Source organism: Cetorhinus maximus, chromosome 3 (genome assembly GCF_964194155.1).
Source record: "Cetorhinus maximus chromosome 3, sCetMax3.hap1.1, whole genome shotgun sequence".
NCBI lineage: Eukaryota > Metazoa > Chordata > Chondrichthyes > Lamniformes > Cetorhinidae > Cetorhinus > Cetorhinus maximus.
In genome coordinates this window covers 157702396-157715199 of record NC_135881.1, presented here as the reverse complement: position 1 = coordinate 157715199, position 12804 = coordinate 157702396, and positions in this window count along the sequence as shown.

The window sequence follows — 12804 nt, the reverse complement described above, 5'->3', positions numbered from 1 at the left end:
ATTTTACATAACTCCATTGATAGTTCTTTTCTTATCAAAGTAGCTCTTTTCCTTCACTGCAGGACCAAGACTGTTGTTCTTAACATAATAAGCATAAAAAAAACACTAACAAGATTGTGATCACCTTTAAAATTACCCATGCAAAAAGCTGAGAATTCTGGAGTGTTACATCACACCAATTTTTACATAAAGAAGTGAGTGTTGGACAATCAGTGAAGCAATGCAGAGAAGAGCTGAGTCTGCAGAGTTATGGTTTTTGAGGCGAATAATGAAGATATCTTAACAAAGTCACACCACCAGTGAAGAGGCATTAGTAAAATCTGAGACCATAAGAACTCTGCTGACCAAGATCAGGAAGAGACAGTTGGAATTTCTTGGACACGTAATAAGAAATCATGATTTAGAAAGCCTAATGCTGATGGTGAAAGAAATCAAGATAGACAAAGAATAATCTTTTTAAGGATCCTTGTAAAATGGATGAATGTACCAACAGTGAAGATGATCCATGCCTCTAGGGCAAGATAAACATGGAGGTCCATGATGTCCAATGCTCTCTTAAAGGCATGGTACCTGAAGAGAGAGAGAAAACTTGACCTATAATATTGGTCAATTAATGATAAAAACACATTGAAAAATTTACCCTGAGAATTCTTTTTCACTTCCCACTCTTTTGCTGTGGAACAACAATAGTCTCTGTACACCAGAAACCCACACCAATCAGGAAGCAAGGATCAGGGTGAGAGATCTGGGTAATTTTGTGGACACACAGAGGTGGGAGTTACAGTTTCCACCCTGATACGTGAGACCACAAATTATTATGATTGGAATGGAAAATTTCAAAATATCAACAATCAGGCATCAGTAGAGATAAACAGCATTTAACTTTTTAAACGTTGAATATATTATAAGTTATTGTTAGTTAAAAGTTGTGAATTAATTGGGTTGTTTGGGATAATTTTTTTGTGCTGCAGAGGGAGACGGACATTGGCATTATGAACAGAGCAAGATGCTTGTGAGGTACTTTGCTGCTAACACTGGGACTTTATAGTCAGTCAGCTAAGCCAGAACCATGGGGAGTGGCCAGCTGTGCAGGTGTTGGTCACTAGAGATTTGATAATGGAAAATGACTTCCATGGGTCCTTCCAAAGCACCTTCCAAACCCATGACCTCCAACATCTAGAAGGGCAATGGCAGCAAATAGATGGGAACACTGCCACCTGCAAGTTTCCCTCCAAGTCACACACCATCCTGACTTGGAACGACACACCGTTGCCAGGTCAAAATCCTGGAACTCCCTCCCTAACAGCACTGTGGGTGTTCCTACAACACATAGACTGCAGTGGTTAAAGAAGGCAGCTTAACACCACCTTAAAGGGCAATTGGGAATGGGCAATAAATGTTGGCCTGGCCAGTGGTGCCCACATCCCATGAATGAATATTAAAAAATGGGTAAGCTAAGCCAACAGCAGCCTCAGGAAGGACACTAAATCCAGGGTAGGAAGCAAGAGAGGGGAGAAAAATATCTTTTTTATAATCATTTACATAACTGAGGAAAATAAGGAAGCTTTTGAGGAGAAAAGTGTAGAATAAACAAATAAAGTACTTGGGTCTTAAACAAAGACTCCAAATCCATTATTCGTGGTAGCACAAAATTAATATTGTGGAATGTAGATAACTGAAAATAGGAGGTTTTGGGGAGGGAACAAAGTTACTTGCATCTTAAACAAGTTTTACAAATAGATAGATAATTTAGTATCAATAAGGTGAGTAATATTTTTATTGGTGTCGGATATGTTGTTCCAGTAAATTTGCTGTATTACTGGCATATGTAAGGCACTGTCGCACTATATTGAGACGATAAAGAAACCCTGTCCTTGATCCATAACTGCCCATGAGCATTGAGATCGACTGGTAAAATACTTTAAAAGTATTGTTTTCTTAATGGGAAGTAAGTGTTCCTCAGGCCATCAAGCCAGTGCTACAAAATATTTCAATGATCTAAGGGGACAGGGTAAAAGAACTTCCTCTCACTGCCACGGTACCCTCAAACTGAACTCCCTCACTTCTTAAATGGAATGCATGGGTAAAGTACGGTTTGGCTATGCTACTGAACTTGTAATCTCAAGATATGCATTCAAATCCTACCATGGCAGTTTGAAAGCTTGATTTTCTTCTAAAATATCAGTAAATAAAAATCTGGTATCAGTAAAAGTGATCAAAAAAGTTACATTATTGCAAAAACCCAATGGTTCTCCTATGCCCTTGAAGGATGGAAATCTGTCATCCTTTCCCTGTCTGGGCTATTTGTGAATCCAGGCCCACACCAATGTGGTTGACACTGAAGTGGCCTGGAAAGACACAAAGTTATACTGAACTGCTGCTGTAGTAGTTGAAGAAGGCCTTCTCCAGGGAATTGGGGATGGACAATAAATGCTGGCTCTGCCAGTGACACCCATATTCTGAGAATTATCTTTTTCAAAATATCACCCTGCACAATGACCATGATTGGATTAGCTGAGTTGCTCTTGCAGAGAACCAGCACAGACATAATAAGCCAAATGGCCTCCTTTTCTGTAATCATTATAGCCATAAAGCCGTATGAGTATGATCCTATGATTTTATGGCTCTTTAACTTTACCACATGGCAAAGTCGCTTGCCAATTGTATTGGGGCTTACAATTCTGAAGACTCACTCTGCTAAGTATGGCAGAGCAGAATTCCTAGGTCAGCCATGGAGCCCAGCATAGATCTCCCAATTTGCAGAGTGGGACATCCTATCAGTGCCTGTACAGGTGCATCAGTGGCATCACCAAAATTGAGGCCAAGAAAGTTGAAGCAGTGGCATGGTGTACTTAACTAGAAAAGAAGGACTGGGCAATGGCCTCCCTGATATAAAGAGGCTCAACTCTGCAGCTGTCGAAGGAATGGTTGGGCTCTAAAGTACCTCTTTTCTGCAACTCTAGGCCTTTAAGAGGCCCATAATAGAACTTATGATTAGTTTGGACAGGCATAGATTTTGTTGGACCTGGTAAAGACATGCTACCAGAATTCTCCAGCGAAACAATGTCCTGTTTAAGAAGGTAAGCAGAACAGAAGTTCCACCTCTCCCCATAATGTCAGAAATTCCAATCATTCTCCCTTTTATAAGCACCCCCCCACCCCCCGACTACCTACATATGCTGGAGTTGAGGCTGGGGCTTGACTGAGATTTCTGTCTCTTTTTTCTTGATTGTGAGATGTGATTGGTTCTGTGAGCTATTTTTCTTTTTGTGGAGTAGTCTTCCATCTTTGCATTTTCAACATAGTTCCTTCCAGTACTTTGATTCATAATTTTTGTTTCCTTCTGCCATTTAAAATGCATTAAAATTAGGGAAAATGGCCCATAGGAAAATTGATAGGCAGGGTGTACTGGAAAGTCTGGCTATGCCTAGGGTGGATAATTCACCAGGTCCAGATAGTTTGAATGTCAGCTTGCTAAAGGAAGTGGGAATGGAGATAGCAAAAGAGCTTGTCATAATCTTCTAATCTTCCCCAGATATGAATGAGCTGCCAGAAGATTAGAGAGTGGCAAATTTGGCAGCCTGTTCAAGAAACAGTGTAAGGGCATTTCTAGTAACTACAGTAACTGTCAGTGCAACATGAGGGGAAAAAATTAACAGGCACTTGGAGAGATTAGATTAAGGAGAGCCAGCAGGGATATTTAAAAGGCAGATTGTGTTTGACTAATCTAATTGAATTTTTTGACAAATTAGGAGAAAGGTTGATAAAGAGAATGCAATGGATATTGTCTACACTGGTTTTAAGAAAATGTTTGAGAAAGGGCTATATTAAAGGCTGGTTAAAAAAATGATGTTCATAGAATATAATGTCAGCATGGATTTTAAAAAATGGCTTAATGGCAGAAAACAGCAAGTAACTGGTTATTTTTCAGAGTGGAAGATGGCAGATAGTGGTGTTGTCCACTGGGTCAGTGTTGGCTTTTTGGTTCATATAAATAACTTGGATTTTGGGATACAGAATAAAATTTCAAAATTTGCCAATGATACCAAACTCAGAGGAGTGGCAAACAATGTGGATGATACTAATCAACTACAACAGGACATATACAGGCAGCAAAACAGGTGCACATGTGGCAAATGGAATTTAGTTTCGAAAAATGTGGGGTGATCAATTTTGGCAGCAAAGATATGAAAAGGCAATCTGAATTTAATGGCACAGTTCTAAAGAACGTGCAATGAGAAAGGGACCTTGGAGTTCATGCACATAGATCTTTGAAGACAAAGAGACAGATATATTGAGAGAGTAATTAGCAAAGCACATGTGATCTTGGGCTTCATAAATAGAGGTAATGAGTACAAAGGCAGGGAAGTTATGCTGAACATTTATAAAGCTATTTATAGAACACTCTTCATGGACCTGTTCTCTGCAAACAAAAGGAATATGTTCAAGCCTTGCAACTTTTTGAATTACCGAGGAGCTTGGAGAACCTATAGTTCCTTGTTGATTTTTCCAGGGTAATGCCTCAGTCAATCAGAGTCGACTTGCCAACCAATTAGCACTCTTTTCTCCTGCAGTATAAATTGCTGTGATTGTTTGAAATTTGGTATTCTTGAGTTTGTCCTGATAAGTGCAAGACAAAAGAAGCTTTGGAAACATATCTCTCTTTCAGCAATATTCAAGGGCAGAATTTGACATCCTGCAGGCGGGCACGCGCCCGACCCAATCGGGCATAAAATAGTCCGCGATGGTATAGGGTGAATGTCTCAACGTCTTTGCGCACTCGCACAATATTACGTTCGGTAGGCACGAGTGGGTGCCAGAGCCACACCCGTCATTAATTAATAGGCCACTTAAGGCCATTAAAAAGCCAACTGACAGCGATTTTACATTGCCCATGCAATTTTGTGCTTGCCACATGGGCAAAATGGGCAAACGGGCAGCCCACAATTTCAAAAACCTTATCTGAGGTTGGGATAAAAAGGATCAGCAGCATAGCCAGTGTGAGTAGTGAGGAGTTTAGTTGATAGTTTGCTTATTGGTACTTGGCAGCTTCATCTCTGTTCAGGGCTTCATTCTTAGCATTTCCAGGCTTCATTTCAGGAATCCTGGGTGTCTCCAAAGGCCCCAGGCAGATTCAGATTGTGTGGACCCTTCCAGGTATCAGACAGCCTTCCCTTACCCTAGTAATGGGGATTGTGGTCTCCGCTGGTGGCACCTCCTCTGATGAGGAACAGGGGGGCAGAAGGGAGAAGAGGCCAGGTGTCCTAATGCAGCTTCCAGGGTAGGGAGCTGTGGGAGGAGAGGCGCAGGCATAACGGGCGCAGAGCCTACAGGAAGTCCAAAGCGGAAGGGGCCGCAGAAGACACCACTATCCTGCTGCCAGGGTTTACAGGTGGCGATACAGCTACCTCAATATGTCTGAGGTGCAATGCCGAAGGAAGCTCCGCCTCTCAAGGGAGACTGTGACCTCCATTTGTCAGATGATCGGGCCTGAGATCAGCTCCGACTATACGTGTGGACATTCCATGCCAGTGACTCTGAAGGTCACAGCGGCCCTCAACTTCTATGCCTCCAGCTCTTTCTGGGGGTCAGTGGGGGATCTGTGTGGAGTCTCCCAATCAGCTGTCCACAGTTGCGTCAATCTGGTGACAGAAGCTCTGTTCAGGCTTTATTCATTTCCGTACGGATGAAGCCAGCCAGGCTGAGCGAGCCAGAGGCTTCGCAGTGATTGCTGTGTTCCCCCGCATCCAGGGTGCCATCGACTGCACACATGTGTCCATCAAGGCGCCAGTGGGTCAGCCGGGTGCCTTCGTCAACAGGAAGGGATTCCACTCCACGAACATGCAGATAGTGTGTGACCACAGGATGCAGATTCTGCAAGTCTGTGCAAGGTACCCTGGCAGCTCCCATGACGCTTACATCCTGAGACATTCCCAGGTCCCGAGGCTCTTCAGTGCTCCAGCCCGACTGGATGGATGGCTGCTGGGTGACAAGGACTATCCATTGAAGAGGTGGTTCATGTTGCCTCTCCACTACCCAAGAACAGAGGCAGAGAAGTGTTACAATACGAGTTATGCCTTCACAAGGGCAGTGGTAGAGAGGACCTTGGGTCTTCTCAAGATGTGCTTCCGATGCCTGGACTGTTCAGGGGGAGCATTACAATACCCCCCAGAGCGGGTGTCACTGATAGTGGTTGCATGCTGCGCTCTCCACAATCTGGCACAGGCAAGGGGGGACCCACTGGAGAAAGAGGATCTTGACGCAGCTGTACAGGTCACAGATGGCGAATCCAGTAGTGAGTCAGGTGCGGAGAACGCTGAGGGCATGGAGGCAGACCTCGGTAACCTACAGGGACACAGGAAACACAGGGACGCCTTGATCCAATGCTCCTTCAGCTAGGCTACCAATGATCAGCTTCAACCTCATCCCAGGGCTGCCACCTCCATCCCGGATGTCTGAAATTACCCTTTCATTTGCGCCCAAAGTCCACTCAGTGCCTGTGCAATAAAGTTTTGAGCCACACGCATGCAGCTTTATGTACTGGTGTACCCTGCACCACATTATTTAAAAAAGGTGAAGTATACTCAGGCCATTACAACAAAAGAAAATTTATCTCATTTTGACACTTATAACAAATTAACAGAACCTTCTCTGGTCTTCAACACCAGACCAGTTAAAATAAACAAAACATTACACAACAGAAGATCACCTGGAACCAGTCCCTCTTGTGCTCATGGTGCCTTAAACTTACGTTTGTGACTGCTACATCTCAGTGCTCCCCGTCGCTGGCACCGGCATTGGAGACAGCCTGCTGACTCTGCTGTCTTATTAGCCTTGATGACCTTGGCGGACATCTTCTGGCCAGTGGAGCCTGTGCTGGCCCTGCCTGGGAGCATCATCAGATGCTACGGTTAATGGCAGAGGGCAGATGAGCTGCGCCATCATCCAGAGCGCCCTGAGAGGAGCCCACAGAGATGACAAGCAGCTCATGCACCAATGTGATGTCACTCTGGACCTCCCTGCTCGCCATTGATGGACAGGCACCTAGCTGGGATACTGACTGCCTCATCCATCTCCCACATGGACACTGACCACCTGAGGTGTGAGGGCTTACAGGTCCAAGTGCAACCCCAGGAACCCCTGACTCTGTCCGTGTAGCTGCCTCTCCATGAGGGTCACCACTCTCTCAATGGAGGAGGCAGTGCGATCAGCTATGAGGGTCAACACAGTGCTCATGGTCTGCATGGACTCCTCCATAACGGAGACCATGGCACATATACCCTCGTGGATCTCCGCCAGGTCCTCCCGGACACCTCGGTGGACATCCAGCACCTGTCGCCTAATGGACAATTCTAGGGGCTCATCATTTGCCTTCGACTCAGCACCGTCCTGGTCCCCAGCAGTCCTCTGACTGCCAGAGCCCTGGGCACTCTCTGCCTCTGCCTGCACCTCAAGCTACTGTGAAGTCCCCTCACCTGTGTGCACTGACACTTTAGCCAAAAATGTAACGCCCACTGAGATGCTGGTAGCTGCGTGGTGCCTGGTTCAGAGAGCTGGTGCGATGCAGGTGCTTCTGGAGCCTAGTGGGCCTCTGGCGCCAGGGATGGGTTCTCGGGGTCCTGTGATTGGGTGCATGGTGGCAAACCTAAGGGGGAACAATGACATGTTATAGGTTTAAGTCATCACACTGTCATGGTACATGCCAGGCACCCTGGTGAGACCATGCAGATCTGCATCATGATGCCATCCTCTTTCAATGATCAATGGGGAATGCAGTTTCGAGGCTCCCATCAATGATGGGACTACACAAGAATGTTTGCAGCATCTGAAACTCTCTGACAACCCAGCCTCTACGTGGCTGGTTGACCGATGTGTGTGGCACCTCTCCAGGTCCAAGGCGTCTTGCTTGTATCTGGAAAGGATTAGGTGGTTAGCTGGGCCTCCGCTGGTCCGTGACCTTTCAATGTTGTTATGGGTGGTCTTCTCCTGAAAGGAGAGAGGAGCATAGATTAATCCCCTCTCTACCTGCAGCGCCATTGCAGCCTGACCAACCTGAGGAACATCTTGCAGGGTACACCTGAATTGTGGCCCTCAAGCAGAAGGCGCTTAGTCCAAGCAGCCAGTGCTCTCCTCCTTGGCCAGCCCCTGCATCATTGATAATTCACACTCAGGCTCTAACACTCTTGAGTTCCACGGGGGGAGGGCCAGGCCTTAATATTTCACCACACTGATCCATGCCAACATGGTACTCATCCTTCCTGAGCGCAGCAGGTCGTTAAACCTCTTGCAGCATTGGACCCAGGTGCGCCGCACCACATCATGGCTACTGACCAGTGCTGCCTCCTCCTCCCAAGCTCTTTTCATTCGCTGTGGTGGCACCCTTCTTCCATCCCTGGGGACAAGGATGTCCCTCCTGACAGCCACCTCCTCCATGAGGACCGTGAGGCGCTCCTCAGAAAACTTGGGAGTTGAGTGCTCACCCAACCTGTCCTCCCGCCTGGCATCTGCAGCCACATTACTCTCCATAATTTATACTCGCCTGCCCATCTCGTTGTCAGCAGCCTTCCAGGGCCTGACTGTGCCGGTTTTAAACTGGCCGCCAGGTCGCCATTGGACACGGCGGTTGACAGGCCCCTGCTCCCACCTGCCGCTTGCTGACCAGTGAAGAGCCACATTTTATGCTGGGCAGGCCTTAATTGTGCCAAATTGTGGAGCATGCAGCAAACAGCTATGATCCTAGAAACCCTGGTAGGTGAGTACTGGAGTTCTCCTCCAGGGAAGTTAAGGCATCCAAACTGCATCTTCAGAATTGCAATAACCTGCTCAATGAGTTCCTGGCCTGGCCATAGCTGCTATTTTATTGACAATGGGGCTCTATCTCCATTTGTCTCATGGGGATCAGCAGCCACCTCCTTAAGGGGTACCCTTTACCCCCCAAAAGCCAACCACAGAGCTGTGGTTGGACTGGAATAACACAGGCAGCCCTAAATTCCTCAGGATGAAAGCGTCATGGCAGCTGCCTGGAAGACATGCACATACGAGTCTTGTTGGTGCATTTCCAGAAACAAGGAATTCCTTGGTGTGGTCAAACATCACTTCGACGTTGATTGAGTGAAAAGATTTCCTGTTTACAAAGCTTTTTGGCTGCTGACTTGGTGCCCTTATAGCCATGTGTGTACATAGAGTCATAGAGTTATACAGCACAGAAGCAGGCCCTTCAGACCATCATGTCCGTGCTGGCCACAGCACCTATCTATTCTAATCCCATTTTCCAGCACTTGGCCCATAGCCCTCTATGCTATGCCGTTTCAAGTGATAATCTAAATACTTCTTAAATGTTGTGAGGGTTCGTACCTCTACCACCCACTCAGGCAGTGAGTTCCAGATTCCAACCACCATCTGGGTGAAAAACGTTTCCCCAGATCCTCTCTAAACCTCCTGCCCCTCACCTTAAATCTATGCCCCCTGGTTATTGACACCTCGACTAAGGTCCCCCCTCAGCCTTCTCTGCTCTAAAGAAAACAACCCTAGCCTATCCAGTTTCTCTTCATAGCTGAAACACTCCAGCCCAGGCAACATCCTGGTGAATCTCCTCTGCAACTTCTCCAATGTGATTACATCCTTCCTATATTGTGGCGACCAGAACTGCACACAGTACTCCAGCTGTGGCCTAACTAGCATTTTATACAGTTCCAGCATAACCTCCCTGCTCTTATACTCTATGCCTCGGTTAATAAAAGCAAGTATCCCATATGTCTTCTTAACCACCTTATCTACCTGTGCTGTTGCCTTCAGGGATCTATGGACATGTACACCAAGGTCCCTCTGATCCTCTGTACTTCCTAGGGTCCTACCATTCATTGTGTATTCCCTTGCCGTGTTAGCCCTCCCAAAATGCATCACCTCACACTTCTCAGGATTAAATTCCATTTGCCACTGCTCTGCCCATTTTACCAGCCCATCTATATCATCCTGTAATCTAAGGCTTTCCTCCTCACTATTTATGACACCACCAATTTTTACGTAATCTGCGAACTTAGTGATCCTACCTCCTATAATCACGTCTAAATCATTAATGTACATTACAAACAGCAAGGGTCCCAGCACTGATCCCTGTGTACACCACAGGCTTCCAATCGCAAAAACAACCTTCGACTACCACCCTCTGCCTCCTGCCCCTAGGCCAATTTTTGGATCCAATTTGCCAAATTGCCCTGGTTCCCATGGGCTCTTACCTTTTTGACCATTCTCCCATGCGGGACCTTGTCAAAAGCCCTACTGAAGTCCATGTAGACTACATCAACTGCACTACCCTCATCTACACAACTAGTCACCTCCTCGAAAAATTCAATCAAATTTATTAGACATGATCTCCCACTGACAAAGCCATGCTGGCTATCCCTGATTAATCCCTGCCCCTGCAAGTGGAGATTAATCCTGTCCCTCAGAATGTTTTCCAAAAGTTTCCCTACCATTGATGTTAGATTCACTACCCTTCTTGAACAATGGTACCACATTCACTGTTCTCCAGTCCTCTGGCACTTCTCCTGTGGCCAGAGAGGGTTTGAAAATTAGTGTCAGAGCCCCTGCAATCTCCTCCCTTGCCTCACATAGCAGCCTGGGATACATCTCATCTGGGCCTGGGGATTTATTCACTTTTAAACCTGTTAAAACCGCTAATACCTCCTCCTTTTCAATGCTAATTTGTTTAAGCATATCACGGTCCCCCTCCTTGATTTCTTTACCTACATCATCAATCTCCATAGTGAACAAAGATGAAAAGTTATCATTTAAAACCTCACCTGTCCTCCAGTTGCCACTTTGGTCCCTAATGGGCCCGACTTTTTCCCTGGTTATCCTCTTGTCCTTAAAATATTTATAAAATACCTTGGGATTTTCCATTATCTTGCCTGCCTGTGTTTCTTCATGCCCCCACTTCGCTCTCCCAATTACTTTTTTAAGTACCCGCTACACTTCCTATACTCCTCTAAGGCTTCCGCTGTTTTTAGCCCTCTGTATCTGCCATAAGCCTCCTTTTTTTTCCTTAGCCAATCCTCTATATTCCTTGACATCCAGGGTTCCCTGGACTTGTTGGTCCTACCCTTCACCTTTATGGGAGTATGTTGGCCCTGAGCTCTCACTATTTCCTTTTTGAATGACTCCCAATGGTCCGATGTAGACTTTCCTACAAGTAGCTGCTCCCAGTCCACTTTGGCCAGATACTGTCTTATCATATTGAAATCGGCCTTCCCCCAGTTCAGGACCTTTATTTATTTCAGTCCATCTTTGTCCTTTTCCAAAACTACCTTAAATCTTACAGAGTTATGGTCACTATCTCCGAAATGCTCCCCGACCACTCCCTGAACTTATAGGATGCCAGCCGTGTCTGTGATGCCACATCTGTTGGAAAGCTGATGTGATCCCTCAACCGATCAAACAGTGCATGTGTGATGGTGGAAATGCACTGGTGGGCGGCTGATTGGGAAATGCCGCAGAGGTCTGGGGCAGACCCTTGGAAGGAGGCATCCACATAGAAATTGAGGATCATGCTAACCTTCAGTGCAACTGGCAGGGCATGGGGATCAGTTGAGCGTGGTGCTAGATCTTGCTTCACCATGGCACATATCTTTCCAGCCATTTCTCTTGAGAGTTGGGCCTTTTGCCTGCACTGGGTCTTAATCATGCCGAGATAGGACCTTCTGAGATGGTAGACCCTTATCTCAGGGCAGTATCTCATGATATCTCATGCTCCTCCTTCCTGCTGCACTCTGTGTTGACTCTGCTAACTCCTGGCTGTGTCCCCTGGCTCTGGTCAGACATTGCTGATGCTGCCTTGCCTCCATGACCCATATTTGGGATGGTGCCTCGCCCATTTTTTCGACTTTTATTGTTCATTACACATTCTTAGCCCAACTAGACTGGTAGTCTATCCTGCCTCCTACCTTTCAGGAAGACCCATTGTTTCATCCTGTTCTTGCCCCACTGAACTTATTTCTTCCTACCTTGACTCTATGTTTTCTCTCCTTGTCCAGTATCTTCCCATCTACATTTGTGATTCTTCTGATACCCTACATCATTTCAACAATTTCTAGTTTCCTGCCCCTAACCATCTCCTCTCCACTATGGATGTCCAATCCCTGTACACCTCCATCCCTCACCAGGACAGTCTGAGGGCTTTCCGCTTTCTCCTTGAATGGAGGCCTGAACAATCCACCACCCTCCTCCAACTGGATGAACTTATTCTCCCATTGAATAACTTTAACTTGTCTCATTTCCTCCAAATTAAAGGTATGGCTATGGGCACCTGCATGGGCCCTGGTTATGGGCCCTATCTTTTTTGTGGAGTATGTGGAACATTTCCTGTTCCAGTCCTACTCAGGTCCCCTCCCACAACTCTTTTTATGATACATAGATGACTGTATCACTGCCGCTTCCTGCTCTCATCCGAAACTGGAAAAATTAATCAATTTTGCTTTCAATTTCCACCCCTCCCTCACCTTCACATGGTCCACTTCCTTTCCCTTCCTTGACTTCTGTCTCTATTTCTACCTATACGTTGTTTACCAATATTCACCAACTCCCACAGCTGCCTCAACTACATCTCCTAACACCCTGTTTCCTGTGAAGACCTCATTAAATTCTCCCAGTTTTTAAAAAAATCATCCATGAGATGTGGGCGTCGCTGGCTAGGCCAGCCTTTATTGCACATTCTTAATTGCCCTTGAGTAGGGCATCCATCTCTTTCACTACCTTTCACAATGTCTTCCTTACTCCCCAACTGAGGACTCACCCACACTGCGGTTG